General features: G+C 42.1%; 1 protein-coding gene across 3 annotated transcripts in view; it reads left to right on the forward strand.

Annotated features, from left to right (window-relative positions):
- The first annotated feature begins 17,646 nt into the window (after window positions 1-17,646).
- CLGN (calmegin) overlaps window positions 17,647-21,415 on the forward strand; it is a 45,895-nt gene continuing 42,126 nt past the window's right edge. Inside the window, exons 1-2 of one of the 3 annotated variants that reach the window (XM_032633432.1) lie at window positions 17,651-17,769; window positions 20,715-20,826. The gene's annotated coding sequence lies outside the window, so the exon portion shown is untranslated. Of the gene's footprint in view, window positions 17,770-20,714; window positions 20,827-21,415 lie in introns of all 3 variants that reach the window. The other 2 variants (XM_032633431.1, XM_032633433.1) reach the window with 2 other exon arrangements.

Raw genomic sequence — 21,415 nt, forward strand, 5'->3', positions numbered from 1 at the left:
GGAGGAAGAGTATTCCAGACACTAGAAAGGCAAGTGCAAAGACATACTTCATAAGGTGGAGGAATAGCAAGAAGGGCAGTATGCCTGGAGTTGAAAGAACAAGGGGAGAGTAAAATACAAGTACAAAGGACAATTTACACTGAAAAATAACTTCCACCCACCCATGCACAACTCCTGGTCCCTCATCCTCCTTTCTCGAAAGCAACCAGTATTAGTTGCTTGTTTGTACCTTCAGGGACATTCTATGCGAATATATATATACACCCCCTCCATCCCCTTGTTAGCACAAACTGAAGCAGCAGTGCACACTTTTCCACACCTCAACCAACATTTTTTTAAAAGGTGCTAATTGTAAAACGCTAGACATGTGAAGGGTGCATAAGCCATCATCCCTGCCCCATAGAAGCAACTAACTTGGTAATGAAATCTGGACATATAATAATAAAACAGACTCGGATCTTGAAAGGAACTTAAAGATCATCTCAATGAATATTTTTTATTGTACATAAAAAGATTCAAAAAGGCAAAGTACACAGCGAAATTGTCAAATTAAGAACTAGAAACAAACCTATATTTCAGGTGTCTCTCTATTATTACACAAAACCTTCATAGAATAGAAAGTGAGATAATTCTGTAGTACAATTATAAAATCCTTTTACCTTTTCAATATGCTACACTGAGAGTTGGGGGTGGTGGTGCAGAGAGGAACCCTTCTGCTGGTCTCCATGCTACCTGTTGGCCCACTTCTATCCATGTTTTTCTCCAAGAGAGGAGAATGCTCACCTGTTTGGTCAGAACCTGAGAAGTTGGTTGAACTGCATTTATTGGAAGCAGGATCACTGTCTATTAAAATGCCATGTGCGTATGGATTTCCTCTTCTCTCTTCCATGAATTCATTTGCATATAACTAGCAGATACAATAAACCAGTTCTGTGCCTATTGGCCTTCTATCTTTCTCATTTTATTGTCTTTCTTCTTTGTGGCTGGCTAAATGGTGGTTAGATCCTAAGATTAGAATTCTGGCTTCAAGGAGAAAGTGGGACCTACTTAGGTCTCTGAACTAAATTGTGTGCTTCTACCAGGCCTTATCAGATACACCTACATGGAAGAAAGAAGCTATGGTGTAATGGAGTTTGGTTATATTTTTGTGTAGTACTGAGGAATCTCTGCTTTTCTTGGATGCTCAGACTAAACAACAAAGGCACTGTTGATTTTAGAAACTGCTTAATGGAAAGAGTTGTTTGTATGACTGTTAATCAACAATTTGTTACAGTGTTTGGGGTTTGATCCATGGAGGACCCAAGTAAAATATCAAGCCCTCTTGTGGAGTGTGTGAAGTCTGGAACGCAGCGACTTTATACTGAGAAGGAAAACTGTATACTCCTTTCACTAACAGTGAAATGGATTACTTATGCAGAAGCATTAAAAATGTTATGGACAGTGGCAACCCTGACTGGTTTTATGATGATTTGTGTTGCATTTTCCTGAAACTAAGTTAGACACTGTGCTTAGGGGGAACCCCTCGTGTATGGATTCCCCATATAATTTTTTTTAATGGAAGGACAAGGAAATACACAGAATGCCAAGGCAAATTTGTTCTCACAGCTACTAGTAACGGGGTTTACCAATGAAAATTTAAGCTATGCAAAATTAAGCTAATCGGCTGGGGTGAAGATATTAACCAGAACAAAGGAAATAACCATTGAATCAGGTAGAACTATTTGTATGATTGTTTTTTTTTAAAAGAAAAAGGGTGAGGGAGAGTAAAGAAGCAAGAATTTTGACAGATTCCCTACAGAGGGTTTGGTGGCACATTAACAATAGTTGGGAGCAGGGAAAACTATTCAGGCTCCTGTGTTGGCCTCACCTAAGTTAATCTATCAGATCTGTTCCAATTATCGCAGCCTGGATGAGTTTAGGGCTAAGGATGCTGAAATAGGGAAATAAGGTGGATTTAGCACAGGGACAATTGACCCCTGTTAGGAGGTCCAAGATTGTATGATACAGTTTATGTTGAGCGGCGGAGGACAGTGGAAAACCTCTGGGGGATTATCGAACGATGATGCAAAATGTACCATAATATCATCAGGGGAATGGAAGGGCAATACTAAGGTATGAAAATTGAAGTTTGGAGCAAATGAAAATGTTATGGTAGGCAGCACCAGAATCATGATGAAGCTGAAGCTGGAGAAATAAGAAAGTAGGAACTACCCAGTGCCTCCTTGTATCTGAATCTGTAATTACAGTAGATGTGATGAAGTTCCTTGTCACTACCAGCTTAAAGCCAAATGTCTTTTAAGAGACAGAGAAGTCTGCCCTTTATGGATTTTTAATTAGACGCCCAAAATGGGAGCCCTGAAAATTGCTCAGACCTTCCTTTGGAGTAAATATCAGGCAGTGTCAGATTGGGGAAGGACACAGTAAATCTCATCTCTCATTAGGAAACAATGGGAGCAGAATCTCCACTAATGCTTTCTATTAATCCTCTGTGGCCCAGGAGAAAAGACCCATGGGAATAACTGTTAGCCATCATGATTTGAACAAGGTAGTTACCATGACTTAAATTAGTGTCTGTTCTGCCAAGCACTGTAGAAACTGCCTAAGACGTTGAACAAGCTAACATTCAACAAGCTAAACAAGCTGCTTTTGTGATAGATTCACCTATGCTACCTTCTTTATTTTAAATTTACTTAACTATAGTTGATTTACAATATGGTGTTAGTTTCAGGTGTACAGCTTCAGAGTCGTTTCCATTATAGGTTATTGTCCAATATGGTTCCATGGGCTATACAGTAAATCCTTGTTGTTTATCTATTTTATATATAGCGGTATGTATCTATTAATCCCAGACTCCTAATTTATTCCCCCTCCCCTTTCTTCTTTGGTAAACATAAATTTGTCTTCTATGTCTGTGAGTCTGTTTCTGTTTTGCAACTAAGTTGATTTGTTTTTTTTTTTAGATTCCACATATAAGTGATATCATATGATATTTGTCTTTCTCTGGCTGACTTACTTCACTTAGTGTGATCATCTCTAGGTCCATCCATGTTGCTGCAGATGGCATTAGTTCATTCTTTTTTATGGCTGAGTCATATTCCATTGTCTATATGTGCCACATCTTATTTATCCATTCGTCTGTCGTTGGACATTAGGTTACTTCCATGTCTTGGCTATTGTAAATAGTGCTGCTATGAACATTGGGGTGCATGTAACTTTTTTTTTCCGACTTTTCTGGATATATGCCCAGGAGTAGAATTGCTGGATCCTATGGTAGTTCTATTTTTAGTTTTTTAAGGAACCTCCAGACTGTTTTGCATAGTGGCTGCACCAATTAACATTTCCACCAACAGTGTGGGAGGGTTCCCTTTTCAGCTATGCTATCTTCTTGATCTCACTCTCAGAATGAGATCGGTTTGCTTGTGCATGAGAAGGAATGTGTAATATATTTATGGTCCTTCTTCAAGGACATCTGGCCTCTCCAGCTCACTGCTACAATTTGGTGAGAGTGGACTTAGATACGATCACCATCAAAATTCATTCATTATACTGATTACATTATGATCATTCCCCACCTTGGAAGGAGAAACTCAGGAGATTTGAGAGCTATCATGGCATGTATGACTAGATGAATCAATCTAGTTAAGATTTAAAGCCTATTTTTCAGATTTCCTTCCCATTTAGGTCACCACAGAGCACTGAGTAGAGTTCCCTGTGCTATACAGTAGGTTCTCATTAGTTACCTATTTTATACATAGAAGTGTATATATGAAGGGATATCTGTATACGTATAACTGATTCACTTTGCTGTACAGCACAAACTAACACAACATTGTAAAGCAATTATACTCCAAAAAAATTAATAAAAAAATAGGACACGTACACATTGGTAAGCAAAACAATGCTTGGAAAATAAAGACGGTAGATTAAATTAAAAAGATTTAGAGCTTAGTGAAATCAGTGAAATTTCTAAAAATAACTTTGGGCCACCAGAGGTGTTTTATAAATGGTAAACAATAAATTACTCCCCCTTCAGGACTCTGTCAATAAAAAGGAGACACAACACCTTACAGGAATATTTGGCAAGCTATGAAAAATATGTAATGGGTAGTGGCCCAAGGATTCTGCTGAGACCCTACGATTCTCACACATTCATACATAATTTTAAATGTTTCTGACACCACAATACATGCAAATTGGAGGCTTTGAATGAAATATAATACTGCCACCTCGTGGCGACCACTGGGATTTTGGGACTCAAAAAGTTCCTGATGAGAGGCAGAGTCAAGATGGCTGTGTGGAAAGACACGGAGTTAGCATCTCCCCACAACTAGGGCGCCTGATGGCCGCTGGTGGGAGACTCTGAAGCCCAAGAAGAGGGGAGGAACCCCAAAGTGAACCGGCGGCTTGCGGGACCTTGGTTCACGAGCCCAGGGTCAGGCCGAAGCTCCTGCAGTGGGAGCTCTGAGTCCAAACCACTGGATTAACAGAGAACCTCAGACCCCAGGGAATATTCATCGGAGTGAGGTCTCACGGAGTTCCTCATCTCAGCACCAAAAGCCAGCTCTACCCAATAGCCTACAAACCCCAGTGTTGGAAGCCTCAGGCCAAACAACTGGTAAGACAGGAACACAATCCCACTCATTAAAAAAAAAAAAAAAATGAGATGGCAAAAAATATGTCACAGATGAAGGAGCAAGGTTAAAACCTACAAGACCAAATAAATGAAGAAGAAATAGGTAATCTACCTGAAAAAGAATTCAGAGTAACGATAGTAAAGATGATCTAGAATCTCGGAAATAAAGTGGAGGCATGGATTGAGAAAATACAAGAAATGTTTAACAAAGATCTAGAAGAACAAAAGAATAAACAGATGAACAACACAATAAATGAAATAAAAAGTACACTAGAAGGAATCAATAGCAGAATAACTGAGGCAGAAGAACAAATAAGTGAGCTGGAAAACAAAATGGTGGAAATAACTGCGGAGGAGCAGAATAAAGTGAAAAGAATTGAAGACAATCTCAGAGACCACTGGGACAACACTAAACGCACCAACATTTGAATTATAGGGGTCCCAGAAGAAGAAGAGAAAAAGAAAGGGTCTGAGAAAATATTTGAAGAGATTATAGTTGAAAACTTGCCTAAAATGGGAAAGGAAATAGTCACCCAAGTCTAGGAAGCACAGAGTCCCATACAGGATAAACCCTAGGAAAAACACACCAAGACACATATTAATCAAACTAACAAAAATTAAATTTAAAGAAAAAGTATTAAAATCAGGAAGGGAAAAACAAAAAATAACATACAAAGGAATACCCATAAGGTTATCAGCTGATTTTGCAGTGGAAACTCTGCAGGCCAGAGGGAGTGGCAGGATACACTTAAAGTGATGAAACAGATAAACCTACAACCAAGATTACTCTTCCCAGCAAGGATCTCATTCGATGGAGAAGTCAAAAGCTTTTCAGACAAGCAAAAGCTAAGGGAATTCAGCACCACCAAACCAGCTTTACAACAAATGCTAAAGAAACTTCTCTAAGCGGGAAACAGAAGAGAAGAAAAAGACCCACAAAACAAACCCAAAACAATTAAGAAAATGGTAATAGGAACATACGTATCAATAATAACCTTGAATGTAAATGGATTAAATGCCCCAACCAAAAAACACAGACTGGCTGAATAGACAAAGAAACAAGACCCATATATATGCTGTCTACAATGTAGAGACCCACTTCAGGCCTAGGGACACATACAGACTGAAAGTGAGGGGATGGAAAAAGATATTCCAGGCAAATGGAAATCAAAAGAAAGCTGGAGTAGCAATACTCATATCAGATAAAATAGACTTTAGAATAAAGAATGTTACAAGAGACAAAGAAGGACACTACATAATGATCAAGGGATCAATCCAAGAAGAAGATATAACAATTATAAACATATGCATCCAACATAGGAGCACCTCAATACATAAGGCAACTGCTAACAGCTATAAAAGAGGAAATCAACAGTAACACAATAATAGTGGGGGACTTTAACACCTCACTTACACCAATGGACAGATGATCTAAACAGAAAATTAATATGGAAACACAAGCTTTATTATTATTTTTATTTTTATTTTGCAGTACGTGGGCCTCTCACTGTTGTGGCCTCTCCCGTTGTGGAGCACAGGCTCCGGACGTGCAGGCTCAGCTACCATGCCTCACGGGCCAGCTGCTCCGCGGCATGTGGGATCTTCCCTGGCCGGGGCACGAACCCGTGTCCTCTGCATCAGCAGGCGGACGCTCAACCACTGTGCCACCAGGGAAGCCCCATTTTTTTTTTAAGTATAAAATGAAGATAATCATAGCATATTAGGTAGATGTTATTGGTATCTTCATTTCACACCTTTAAAAAAAGACTGAGATGTTGTGAGGACTTAACGAGATCATATATGCAAACTGTTTAGCCCAGAGTCTGGCACAAATGTCACTTCCTACTACAGGACAATAAAGTTATTGAGCACTCACCTCGAGCCCGGCAGTGGGGAGCTTTCCCATAGTTTCTCCCTTTTAATAACCAGCAGCCCTGGCAAGCGGTTCAGGACTCGGAAGTGCCGAGCCGTAGGGTAGGAGGCAAAGGGTGCAGTTCGGTGAAGCGAGCTCCCAGAGGGCTGGTGTGCAGGGTGGCCGGAGGGAGGGGGGAGGGAGGGGGTCCGCCACCCCGCGACGCCGGGGAGCGGGGCGCAGGCGCCGTGCGTGTCCATCCTCGGCAGGCAGCGTGAGCGCTGCCGCTCTGCTCTTCGCGTCGCGCTGTCGGTTGCAGCCCGTCGAGTCAGCTCCATGAGGACCAGGCATGTGAACTTGCTGACCGCGCTCGTCGCCGTCTTGCTCTTCAGTTTCTCCTGCTTCTGCATCTCCAGGATGACTCACAACAGTAAGCGGCGGCTGGCTTCTCTCGCTTGCTTCTCGCCTCCCGGGCTTCGGGGCTCCGGGATGACTGGGGAGGCCGGGTCGGAGAGAAGGGGAGAGACGTACTAGGAGCTTTCAGATGTAGGGCACCCTCCCCCCCACACACACCACGCCCTTGTCCGCCGGCAGTTAAACTGTAACGGGTGTCCCTGGTCCACCGGGTGGCTGTGACCTCCGCCGGGCGCGCGCGCCAACCAATGGTTGGTGTGCGCGGCTGCCCGGTCCTCTCTTGCGTCTGCAGGCTCCTTTTCTCTCAGAGGTTCAGGGGCCCCTTCTGTGCCCACCTTTCCCCACACTTCGTCGTTTCCTTCCCCAGCGTTTTCAGGGAAATGTGAAGGTCTGACTTAAAGAACTCCTCTTACACAGCCAGCAAATCTCTCCTTTTTCGTGTCCTACGTTATAGTTTTGAGCCACACTGGAAGGCTCCCTAAAGTATTTGTTTTGCGAAGCTGAAAAGGGATGAGATGACGGAGACGTGATCAACAATTTAGAGCGCTGGTTTAGCACCTGAACTTTCTCAAATGGACCGTGTGCGTTACCACTTTGAAACGCACCAAGGTTTTTAGTTTATTGCTCTCTGTAGGGTTGCCAATTTAGCAAATAAAAATAGAGGTTGAGGGTTTCCCTGGTGGCGCAGTGGTTGAGAGTCCGCCTGCCGATGCAAGGGACACGGGTTCGTGCCCCGGTCCGGGAGGATCCCACATGACGCGGAGCGGCTGGGCCCGTGAGCCGTGGCCGCTGAGCCTGCGCGTCCGGAGCCTGTGCTCCGCAACGGAAGAGGCCACAACTGTGAGAGGCCCGTGTACCGAAAAAAAAAAAAAAAAAAAAAAGAGGTTGACCAGTTACATTTGAATTTCAGATGAACAGTGCATAAGTTTGAAGTATAAAAACCGCATGGGATATATTTATACTGAAAACATTATTGTTTATCTGAAATTCAAAGTTAACTAGGTTTCCTCTTTCAACTCTAGTCCGTAGTGAATATTTTAGCGTTCATATGGTTGAATTTTGAATTTAAGACGTAGGAACCCTGCAAATATATTAACTCAGCCTTCCAAGATTATTCTTAGGTTGCTTTCGGTTAAATTTTCATTCTTCTTATTAAACATATTTATGTATAACTCAGGGTGCACACAGAGTAATCTTGGTAGTAGCATGGACTGTCAAGTTTAGAAGTGGCTTTAATCCTCTAATGTTTATATCATCCCTCTCATTAATGTTAAAATTGTTTTAGTCCCTTACTACTAAATTTTGTCATGTACCCACAATATCAACATTTTACCCCATTTGTTTGAAAGATCAGAAATGTATATTAATTTATCTGATTTATACGACTAATCTTCAATCATTTATACACTTTTATTCGTCATTTTCTATAAAGAATATTATCCAAATGTGTTTTTATTTATTTTAGAACAATTAACAACGTGCACTCTTATAACAAAAAATAAACCGTTACTCGTAATTAGAAAGCAAAATGGTAACTTCTTCTTACAGTAATTTTGGAAGGCAATTTAGATTGGTAACCTCAGAAGGCATTTTAATAGTTTGTATTCTTATAATGAAACGGTAGACTTTGCGATACATACAGTCATTTTGATGTGTTTTTCAGTTATGACCAGCATAAAGAAGTTTGGTTCTCCCCAGTGTTTATATTCCCATCATTTGTATGTTCAAGTTCAGAAAATGAGATATTGTTCCTTAGAATACACTACTCTTAAAAGAGCAGATAAAACAGGTTTTTCATTTTCTATGTATGTGTTTCTATAGAAACTAGTTCTAAAATAATTAGGAAATCAATTCTAGAACTGTAATGAGATGTTCTTACATCAAGAAAACACAAATTTCATTTAGTTTCTAAAGTAGTGATTTAAAAAAATTTTTAACATCTTTATTGGAGTATAATTGCTTTACAATGGTGTGTTAGTTTCTGCTGTATAACAAAGTGAATCAGCTATACATATACATATATTCCCATATCTCTTCCCTCTTGCGTCTCCCTCCCACCCTCCCTACCCCACCCCTCTAGGTGGTCACAAAGCACTGAGCTGATCTCCCTGTGCTATGCAGCTGCTTCCCACTAGCTATCTATTTTTCATTTGGTAGTGTATATATGTCCATGCCACTTTCACTTCATCCCAGCTTACCCTTCCCCCTTCCCGTGTCCTCAGGTCCATTCTCTACGTCTGCGTCTTTATTCCCGTCCTGCCCCTACGTTCTTCAGAACCATTTTTCTTTTTAGATTCCATATATATGTATTAGCCTATGATATTTGTTTTTCTCTTTCTGACTTATGAAGTAGTGATTTTTATAAAACACCAAAATAATCCCAATGTTTTAAAAATTTGATCTTTAGTTATAATTCTTATCAATGAAAATTTGGGAATGTTTATTAGAAAGATAGCCACCACCTAGTGCTTTATTCTTTCCCTACTTTAAAATTAATTTTTATGTGTAGATAAATAATTTTTAATCTTTTAATTTCTTTTTGTAAGCTCAGTAGTATTAATAATTTGTTCAACAAATATGTAAGCTTCATGAGGTGAGGAATTTTTTTTCCTGTTTTTGCCTGTTTGATTCACTACTGTGTCCTCAGGATCTTGAAAAATGTCTGACATATAATACGTATGCTAAATATTTGTTGAGTGAATGAATTTTAAAAGTACCTATTCATGTTGTAGGAACTACGCAAATAAATTTTTTTAAAACCCTTGCTTTCATGGGGCTTACATTCTGGTTAGGGGAAATAAACAACAAACATGAGTGATGTAATTGCTGTATGATGTCAGGTGTTGGCAGGGGCAGGAGAGAGAAAGTGTTATTTTAGATAGGGTTGTCAGAGGATTCTCTGAGAAAGGCATATTCGGGTAGATTCCTGAATGAAGTGAGGAAGCATTTTATATGGATAGCTGCAGGAAGAGTTTTTCAGGCAACAAGAAAAGCAAGTGCAAAGGCCCTGTGGTGGGATCGTCTTGATATGTTTGAGAAAAAGCCAGGAGGACAACACAAACAGGAAGGGAGTTGTAGGAGGATGAGATCATGGAGACCATAGTAAGAGTTATGACTTTTATTCTGAGTAAGATAGGAAGCCATCTAAGCAAGTGTTGTTGAGGGTGTGGAGAAAAGGCAACCCTTGTGCACTATTGGTGGGAATGTAAGTTGGTGCAGCCACTATGGAAAACGGTATGGAGGGTCTTCAAAATATTGAAAACAGAACTACCATGTGTTGCAGTAATTCTACTTCTGAGTACTTATCTGAAGGAAAGAAAAACTAGAACGTTACTCAATGCCTTTGCATAAATTGATAAAAACATCAATTCCTGAATTATGTGCTTATTAGAATACAGTTTTCATCAATTTATATATGTCCCTTATAATACGCTGCTTAGTTTGCCTTGTTCCTGGACTTTCCAGAATGCTGCTGACAGTCTTTATATGCCCTTCTAAATTCTCTTTGTCATGATCAAAACCAGAAGACTGTTACCTATCCCTGGCTGGCTGTGCTCTCATTACGTTTTGCCAGTGGGAGGCAATTGTGCCAGATTAGAGGGTGCGAAAAGGTAGTGTTATGCTGCTTTCGGTGGTTCTTCCACCAAACTACTAGCCCTCACTGGAGTGTCAGGTGTTCAGGCAGCAGCAGCAGGTCCGGTATTGTCAGTGGTGGCAGGTGTGGGAGGTAGCTAGCAGATGGCTAGGAGCCCCTGGGGTGGCTGCATCACCCAGGAAACATTCTCGGGGAAGAGAATCTGGAATTGCTTATTTGCCCTACTTGGGGTTAAACACAGTGATAACCTACCACACTGCCAGTGGGATACCTTCTGCGGGGGCGGGGGGGGGGGAATACTGGAAGTCTCCAGCTGATAGACATTGGCAGAAGTTCTCTCAGTTATCACCTGTTGTTGACTGGGATGAAGTACCTACTGGAATCAAGGCCCTGGAGATCAAGTGGCTGCTGCTTTCACCAATAATGTGTGAATGATGACTTTAAGGATTATGGGTGCGATGGGTTTTATTACTACGCTGAAGAGCTTTATCTATCTGCCTTTTTTGTCACTGTTACACTCTCCTTCTTGAAACATGTTCTTAGCTTAGCTGTCTCGGTTTCCTAGTTTTTTCTTGAGTTTGAAATATTGGAATTCCCCAGGGCTCACTTCTTGGAACTTTTCACTGTCTACACCCACTCCCAACGTGATCCCATCCAATCACCTGGCTTTAAATACTAAATTCTGACCCCTCTCAAATTTATCTCTCTAGTTCTGACCCAGAATGATATAGTCAACCGCCTATTCAACACTTTCACTGGGATGTCAATATTACTCTTAACAGAAATATTGATTCCCCACCCCCTAACCTGCCCCTCTCCTCATCACCCTTCCAGGACGTGGCAGCTCCATTTCTCCATTGTATGCATTTCACATTATGCTGCAGAGCTTGCCTATGTACTACATGTTTTTCTTTTTTATGTATAACATTTTTAAAAATGGAAAGAGTTTGTACAGTGGGAATACAAAAGTAAGAAAACTGAAATGGTAGGAAGCATACAGTACTCAATTCAGTTGAGAATATAGAAACGATCAATTCCTTTTTCAAAAAAGTTTTAAAGACGAATACCTTTTTATACATATGTGTAACTGATTTATTGAAGCAGTTCAACTTGCTGGGCTGTAAATATGAACAACTTTTTATTTTTCCAATGATTGCCCATACGTGTCCTATCGGAACCCTTTTCTGATAACTGTAGACGTTAATAGTAATATTGAAGACTTACTCTAAGTATCTTTTGGTCACTTTTGGTTATTCACCAAGTCTTATTCCAGTTTTTAAATACCTATTCTGTTCTTCTAAAAAAATTTAATCTCATAGTTAATTAAAAGGTTTCTCGTCATTTCCCTACTGGACAGGGACAGACTAGACCTGTGGTTCTAGGAAATGCAAAGGCAGGAGAAGAAAATGGTCTGTTTTCAGACATTTTTCCCCTTGTTTGGTGTAAAACTTCCTCAACCTTAGTGGCTTAAAAAATCACTTTAACTCTCAGGTTAGTAATCAAATTCAGACAGGGCTCTGCTGGGCAGTTTGTGGTCTGCGTGGTGTCAGCGGGGGTGCTCGGGGCTGGAGGAGCTCCCAAGAGGTCCCCCTTACCCGGGCATCTCTCTCATCTCCCACGCGGTGGCTCATCCTCTGAGGCCTCTCCAGGTGGTTTGGGCTTCTCACAGCATGGTGATCTTAGCAAAGGTGTGCTTTTTTTACAAGGCAACTACCTTTCGAAAGGCAGAAAGTGGAAGCTGCCAGGCCACTTAAGACTCCAGCCCAAACTGCTACTGCATTACTTCTGCTGTAGCCTACTGGTCACAGCAGTCACAGGGCTCACCCAGACACCGGGGAGTGGAGAAATTGACTTTCCCTCCTGACGAGGGACTAGCAGGGTCGTGTTGTAGAAGAGCATTTGCTATGGGAGATGCTGTTAGTCATCTTTGGAAAATCTGCTGCACCCCTCCTCGGTCCTTGGTCTATACCCCTGTGGTACTGGGATGAGAAGGAGTTGGAGAGGCAGAGGTTTCCTTGTGTGATGGCAGCATGATGGTTTCAGTTTCTCTGGAAGATGCTTGGATGTGGCAGACATCCAAAGCTGGGTCTTTCATGGCTGCTTCTGAGGGTCTATTGGGATCTCCCTACTTCCCATTCCCTGCTACCTGAGCCTCTCCCCCACCCCGCCTTTGCCCTCAACACAGCCTCTTGTTGCTAGGATTCTCTTGCCTTGCAGGTGACCCTCTTCAGGTGACCTTCAGTGTTCACTCTAGCCACAGCAGACTCAGGTGTCTTTGCCACTTCTAGCTGTGTGCCTTCGGGCTACTTCACAGATGTTCCCTCTTCGCTTAGCAATTTCTCTCCCTCTCTCCTGCCCCTTTTCCTCTTGCATGATATATTTTTTTAGCTGCATAAGTTATTTTAATTGTAAGTTCATAAAAGTCTACAATAAATGCATCATCTTACAAAATAATAACCTATGAGAGTATATAAAAATGACTGAGCCAACATTATTTGGTACTTTTTTTTTTTGCGTTACGCGGGCGTCTCACTGTTGTGGCCTTTCCCGTTGCGGACCACAGGCTCCGGACGCGCAGGCTCAGTGGCCATGGCTCACGGGCCCAGCCGGTCCGCGCCATGTGGGATCCTCCCGGACCAGGGCACGAACCCGTGTCCCCTGCATTGGTGGACAGACTCTCAGCCACTGCGCCACCAGGGAAGCCCCTATTTGGTACTTTTGATACTTCCATTAACTTCAACTTAACTATTCCCTTTCCAAATATGAAATTTAAAATTGTCAAGCTATTTATAAAAAGATGTGTAATTTATTTCCAAAAAAAGATGTGTAATCTTTTACAGACATTTTGTTGGTCCAGCACTTCAGCAATTTTCAGGTAGAGATGCTCCCCAGCCGTTGACTTAGTAGAGAGAGGGATCATTGTGGAGCACCCAGATTTTATGAGTGGATTTCTTGGGGTCTGTCTTTCTAATCTTGTTGGAAGGAAGGCACCCTTATCCCCAACTGAGTGAGAGAGTATATGTGTGCATATATTCATAGAAAGTCTCGTGGGAGTATGCCTGCAAAAGAGCATGGAGCCTCTAAGTCAGCAGTGTCCAGGATCCAAGTGTGGGCTGTTCAAGACAATAATTGAAATGTCTTGTGGAATTTAAACTATGTAGAACAGGGGGCTTCCCTGGTGGCGCAGTGGTTGAGAATCTGCCTGCCAATGCAGGGGACACGGGTTCGAGCCCTGGTCTGGGAGGATCCCACATGCCGCGGAGCAACTAGGCCCGTGAGCCACAATTACTGAGCCTGCGCGTCTGGAGCCTGTGCTCCGCAACAAGAGAGGCCGCGATAGTGAGAGGCCCTGCGCACCGCGATGAAGAGTGGCCCCCGCTCGCCGCAACTAGAGAAAGCGCTCGCACTGAAACGAAGACCCAACACAGCCAAAAATAAATAAATAAATTTATAAAAAATAAAATGTGTAGAACAAAATGCATGACAACACTTACAAGATAAGGTAGGAGAGGGGATAAATGGAGTTAAGTGTACTCAACTTGTAGCACCATTGAGAAGTGAGGTTGTAAGAATTTGTATTAAGCTGTAATAAATCAAGGATTCATGTTGAAATCTCTAGTCTAACTACTAAAATAATAGTCAAATAATGCATAATGCTATCACTAATTATAGTAAATGCTCCAAAAAAGAAATTAAATTATTTCCTGACTGGATATAAAAACAAAACCCTGTTTGATGACGTTTACAAGAGACACACTTAAAATTTTTTAAAGACATAGAAATGTTAGAAGGAAAAGGATGGAAAAATATATACCAGCAACCCAAACCAAAAGAAAGTTGGTGCAGCTATATAAATATCAGCCAGGTAGACTCTAAGGCCAAGCACAGCATGTGTTGAACAAGAGTAGAAACACTTCATGAGCAATCAAGGAAGTGCAAGTTAAAAACTCAAGATACCGTTTCATACCATTCAGATACTTTAACTTATGAAATCAGACATTTGGTGAGGATGTGGAGCTGTAGGAATGAACACACACTTCCCTCTGGGGGGATGTGAAGTACACATTCAATCACTTTCATGATGAAAGCTATGCCTTTCCTACGTCCTAGCAACTCTCCTACTAGTCAGGGCTGAAACTGGCGTGCAGCCTTATCAATGGCTTATGGCCAGCTTCTCTTCTCACTGATGAATACCCATGCCTTATAGCTTGTTAAATATTTAAAATAACATCCCTACCACCATCTATATCCTAGGGAAACTTTTGAACATGTTTACTAGGGAACATGTACCAGAATATATTCTTGATAGCATTTAAAAATAACTTTTCAACAGTAGAAGAGATAAAAATGTTGTTGTATATTCAGAAGAGTGGGACATTTTACAGTAATAATAATGAATGAACTAGAGCTTGACTTACTGATATGGATGAATTTAAAAACATAAATTGAGCAAAAGAAGCAAGTACAGGAAAATACATATATTATTTATTAATGTCTAAACACCAAATGTGCATCAGCTTGCAAAAGTGGTAAAACCTTAAAGAAAAGCAACAATTAATACAAAACTCAAAACAGGAGGAAGGGGAATTTGATCTTGGAAGGAAACAGCATATCTAAGGCTAAGGTAGTAGTGGGTTCATGGATGTTCGTTTTTATTATTGTCTTTCAAACTTTTACATACTTAAAAAAAATTAATAAACAGAAACCTCAATCAAACAGAAGTGACCAGAAGGGGGACCTCTCATGCCCTGAGATGCTGGCAGAGCCCAACAGGAAAAAGAAAGACTCCTCTTCTTTAATGTCAAGGACTCAGCCAATGAAAAGCCATGGACTCTTTGTTTAGCCCTCCCAACTTCCTTTTCCCCTCTGTAAAAGAGAGCTCCTTCCTTTGATGTGTAGTGACTTGCAGTGACTTGCCATGGTTATGGACTCCGAATTACAGTTCTCTGCTGATATCAAATAAACTCATTTTTTTTGTGGAGAAATAACTGACAGTCTATTTGTTTTAGGTCATCAATACTCTTTGTAATGTTGAAATATTTCACCATAAAACTAAGGAGTAGAGGAACCACTCATAGGGAGTTTAAAGGGCATGGTACATAGTGTAATTTGATTCTTGCAAAGCATACATGGAGGGGTGTAATCTGAAATGTACTTACCTTTTTAGCTTCATCTCCTACCAACTGCTTCAAATATTCTTTCTTTGGAACCACACTGTGTATAAAAATAAGTGAATAATAAGTTTAAAGTGGGCCAGTACTTAAACGCAATGCTTTTTCCCCTTCTTTCTACCCGAGTGAATCACTTGCTTTCCCCTCACTACGCCATACTAGTTTATACTTATGCATTTATGTTGTAGTTTTCTTAGTCAGGAATACCCTTCCCTGCCCTCTGCTGTATGCAAAATTCTATACCTTCTTCAAGTTTTCAAATATTCCCTCTTCTCTGAAACCTTTCCCACTTCCCTCCCCGACACTTCAATCTTCCTTAAGAATTAATCATTCAAAAAAAAAATCATTCCTGCCTCCCTTTGCCTGTGGCACTTGAGGATAATTCCATTTTAACAATTATTTAATAATTGTTTTTTTAAACTGATTTTTTAACATTAATTTATTTATTTTTGGCTGCGTTGGGCCTTTGTTGCTGTACGCGGGCTTTCTCTAGTTGTGGCGAGCGGGGGCTGCTCTTTGTTGGGGTGCACAGGCTTCTCATTGCAGTGGCTTCTCCTGTTGTGGAGCATGGGCTCTGGGCGTGTGGGCTCAGTAGTTGTGGCACGCGGGCTCTAGAGCACAGGCTCAATAGCTGTGGCGCATGGGCTTAGTTGCTCTGCAGCATGTGGGATCTCCCCAGACCAGGGCTGGAACCCATGTCCCCTGCAATGGCAGGCGGATTCTTAACCACTGCGCCACCAGGGAAACCCCTAGTTGTTTAAATATATGCTCCTTTCCCCTATACCTTGCATCCTGATTGTCAGTTATTTAGAGCAGGAATCTGGCTTTATCTGTGTTTGTTTACCTATCACACAGCACAGTGAGTGACACATGGTAAGTATTAAATGTAAGAAAGTATGACTATCTCAGCTTGCTTATCATTGCCAGAGGTGTTTAGTGAATGAAATAAGGTGGAAAAGTCAGGTCGCGGCCATATTGTATCGGATCTCCTATATTAAGGCAAGCGTTTAGATTTTATTCGGTGAGCATCCTGGGAATCATTTGAAGTCTCTGAGCAGTGTTTCCAGAAGATTAAACATAGATTGGAGGTGAGGGACTATTTAAGAGACAATTATAACAGTGCATCTAGAGGCAATAAAGACTTGAACTACAGTAAAGTCAGTGCTGAGAAAGATAAAACAATTAAAAGGGTCTATGATGGTGCTTCTCAAATTTTAACATGCACACCAATCACCTGTGAATCTTATTAAAGTACAGATTCTGACTCAGTAGGTCTCGGGTGAGTCCTGGGACCCTGCGTTTCTAATAAGCTCATAGCTGGTGCTGTAGACCCATGCTGTCCAATATGGTAGCCTTTAGCCAGGTGGCTGTCAAGCACTTGAAATGTAGTTAGTGCAACTGAGGAACTGAATATTTTATTTTAAGTAATTTAAATTTAAAAACGGAAACAGTGCAAAATATTTCTCCATTAAGCAAAATTTTGTTGTTTTGGTGAGACTGCATTTAAAAGAAACCATATAGTACATTTATTACGTTAACATTTAACATATCTATATCATACACTGTCACGAAATAGTAAGCCTCCCTGCCCATCACAATGACGTCTCATCAGAACATCTACAACTCTATGAAAGGCCTGGGGTACTAACTGGACAATGCTCAAATGTGATTTACTCAAAATTCAGGACCTAATTATGTGCATTAGGAAGCAGAACCTCACAGTTTGCAGAGGGCAGGCGCTGTGCGGGAAGGAAAAGTCTTCGGATGGATAAGGATAAGGAGGAATTCCAGGCCAGCTCCGGAGCCGGATCCACGGAACGATTGGCCGGCTGCGGCGACGCGGCGAGTGGTCGAGAGGGTGCGCCCGACTGCGCCTGCCTCGCCCAGCGGCGCCCCTCTGCGGCCGTTAAGCCCCTCGGTGCAGGTGCGCGCGGCACTCGCCTCGGGCCGCCGGCTTTTCCCCGCCCACGGCCGCACGCGCATGCGCAGTTACCAGTCGCTGCTGGGCGGCCGCCGGCGGGATTGCTCTAGGGAGACGCGGGGACCAGGTGGCAGCGACTCGGACATCTGAGCTGCCACTGCCGAAAACGGGCCCGCAAGGCAGGTGCGTGGGCAGTAAGCCACTTTCCCGCGTCCCTTTGCCCACGGGCTGGGGTGAGGAATCCGAGTCCTGGCTTCTTCCCTCGGGCCGGGGGTTCCTGGGCCGCACCCCTTTCTTTGGCGAGCCGCCAGAAGGAACCGGTAGGGGCCAGTGAGGGGGTGGGTGTTGAGTTCGGGGATGGGGATGCAGCCAGCGAGGTTTTTGGGCGGGCTCTCCCGGCCTCGGGAGTGGGAAAGCCGGCCCGGGCGGCGGGCGTTGAGGCCACCTCCGCGTCCGTTGGGTCCTCCGGAACTGCTGTGTCCGGAGCGGGGGCTGGCGCGGGGAAGGCCAGGTGTCCCCCTCAGCCTGGCCTGTCCCCGTCGGTTAAGAGGCCCCAGGGAGCCGAGTCCGTTATTCCAGAGGTTGCCATTTCAGCCCCGTTCCACGCTCGATCCCCGCTGCGCGCTCCCGAGGGATGGAGAAGGGGCGTGGTAGCCTCTCGGCGCCGCTCACTCCGCCGGCTACTTCTCACAAAAACGCGAACCAAACCAAAATAGGCTCAGCTTACGCCCCCCGCCCTGCCTCTGTAAAGGCGAAGGGACCTAACCCTCACAGAGGTGTGTGCTGTGACTCGCGGCCGCTCCCTCGAGGCGATGCCTGGAGCCCGGTGCGCGCGGATAGGGAGGGCCCTAGAGGGTTGTGTTGAATCCCACGAAGCCCTGAGGACTCGAGACTCATTATCCCCGAAAGCCTGTTTACTATGATCAGATACTTGAGCTGATTTTATTTATAGCATCTGCCTGAGAAACAAATAGGATGGAATCTAAAAAAAAAAAAAGGTCATGAAGAACCTAGGGGCAAGACGGGAGTAAAGATGCAGACCTACTAGAGAATGGACCTGAGGACACGGGGAGGGGGAAGGGTGAGCTGGGACGAAGTGGCATGGACATATATACACTACCAAACGTAAAACAGATAGCTCGTGGGAAGCAGCCGCATAGCACAGGGAGATCAGCTCAGTGCTTTGTGACCACCTAGAGGGGTGGGATTGGGAGGGACACGCAAGAGGGAAGAGATATGAGGATATATGTATATGTATAACTGATTCACTTTGTTATAAAGCAGAAACTAACACCATTGTAAAGCAATTGTACTCCAATAAAAATGTTAAAAAAAATCACTGTAGAATTAAAAAAAAAAGCAAATGGCAACAAAGCTCAGAAGGGAGAAAGTAAATCGAGTGGCCATGGGAAGACCTCTAATTAGAAGAGAGTTATTTTATACTGAAGTTTTTGATGCATAAAAGCCATCAAAACCCTGATCTAGCCTTCTGAATTTGCTTGCTTTAAAATTTTTACGTCACTCTAGGTCTTTTAATCACTCTCGGTAGCCCTCCTTTTGGTAGTTGTTTGACTTCTTTTCAGTTTACAGTTTTGTCTTTATATCTAATTGGTTTGATCTTCCAGTCATGTTTAGACCTTATCTCTAAATCCTTCCGAAGATAGTCTTTATCTAGTTAATAAAGTTAATTATTGAGTGTGAATGATGCATGTTAATGGATCCGTAGAAGCTGAACAGTGCTATAAATTGACCTGATTGCTTGTTTTCAGTACCTAATAAGTTTTAGTGCTCTTAACTACAAAGCTACAATGGAACTTTAGATCATCCAGGTTAAACTTGGATGAATCCTTAAACTTGACAAATGAAAAAAAAGGTTTAGAACATCCTTAACCTTGACAAATGAAAAAAAAGTTTAGAACATCCTTAAACTTGACAAATGAAAAAAAAGGTTTAGAACAGTTTGAAGCCCTTCCCTTTTTAATAACAGAACAGTAAACTTGGTGCTATGGTGCCAAGCTCAGTGTACTTTCTATTATATTATTTTGTAGTTGAGCTCCTGAAGCTGCACGACAACTAAAACTTTAAATAGTGATTTTTCAAACACTACTTTTGAGCCATAGTGGTGTTGGTGAGTCCTCAGTCAGCCATTAAAACCGAATAGCAGAAAGGCATTTCAGTTATAAGAAATAGTATATAGAAAGCATGAATGTGTTAATAGGTGAGTGTTAAGAGTAAGAAATGAGTCTTAAAAGGGCAGAATTTATACTGAGAACTACAGACAACTATTGAACATTTTTATAAATAGGTAATAAAGTAAGACTTGTTCTTTTTTAGAAAATTCATGCTGGAGAGAAGGTGGCAGATAGATTGATTGATTGGGAAGGCTGGAAGTGAAGAAGCAAAGTCAAAGTTTGCTGATCCTTTTCGGAAACCATGGATTCCCAAATTAAGGCTGTGGCATGGATGTAGAAAGATACATTCAAGAAATATCCAAATGCACTTAGCTACCAATGATACAGGATATCACTGAGAAAGAATAGTCTTAAGATAGTGGCAAAGCAACTTGGCTAATTTGGTTGACTGGAGGTGAAGGTAATGGGAGAAGGGAATTGAGGAGATAGAGAACAGGTTTGGGAGGAAAGACCAGCCTCAAATTAATGGAGGCTTTGGTACATCCTTGAAGATGGATAGTGATTTGAAACTAAAGAGTGGCCTCTGTGCTGTGGAGATAACATTTGGGAGTTTGTAGGTAGCTTTTATAGGTAGAAGTCAAGAGTATATGAAATGTAAGGAGAAAGTCTGGGGACAGAACCCTAACGAACAGCAACATTTACAGGAGATTAGAGAAAGAGCCCGTGAAGGTGGCAGAGCAAATGAAGAGAATCAAGAATCAGGAATAGCATCATAAAAGCCACGGGAGGAGAGGGCTTCAAGGAGGCAGTAGCAAGGTCAAGAGAGAGCAGTAGGCAATGGGACTGAAAAATGCTATTGCGTTTACCAGCTGAGACGTGGTTGGTAGAACTGTTTCAAAGCTAGAATCAAGTACAAGAATGATAAAAGTATTAGTTTTTCATTGCTGCCATACCAAACTTAGCAGCTAAATGCAGCACAAATTTATTTTCTCACAGTTCTATAGGTCAGAAGTCTGACACAGGTCTCACTGAGCTAACATCAAGGTGTTGGCAAGACATCATTCCTTACTAGAAGCTCTGGAGAGATTCTGCTTCCTTGCTCATTCAGGTTGGTTGCAGAATTTACTTCCTTTTGGTTGTAGGACTGAGGTTCCTGTTTCCTTGTTGACTGTCAGCTGAGAGTTGTTTTCAGTTTCTAGAGACCACCTACATTCCTTGGCTCACACCCCCGCTTCCTCTATCTTCAAGATCTCTATGGTGGGTGGAGTCCCCCTCACTCTTCAAATCTCTTCTGCCCTCTTTCACTGACTTCCTCTTCCACTTTTAAGGGCCCATGTGATTATGTTGGGCCCACTTGCATAATACGGAATACTGTCCCTATTTTAGGGTCAGCTAATTAACAACCTTAATTCCATCTAAAAAGCCCCCTTTGCTATGTGAGGTCACGCTCACAGGACCCAGTGAATAGGGTGTTGACATCTTTCGGGGGTCATTGTTGTGGCTACCATAGGAAGTTAAAAGTACTAACAGTTCATGGATACATTCTTTCTAGATGCTTTTGTTAAGAAAAGGTGATACCTAGAAACATTTACATTATGTAGCATGTGATAATTATAGTCAATAGTAAGCCTTACTGTTTATCCTTGAGTTTTGTAACTAAGAAATGCAAGTATCTTCTTAAATACTCTGAAATTTCT

Source organism: Phocoena sinus, chromosome 5 (assembly GCF_008692025.1).
Source record: "Phocoena sinus isolate mPhoSin1 chromosome 5, mPhoSin1.pri, whole genome shotgun sequence".
NCBI lineage: Eukaryota > Metazoa > Chordata > Mammalia > Artiodactyla > Phocoenidae > Phocoena > Phocoena sinus.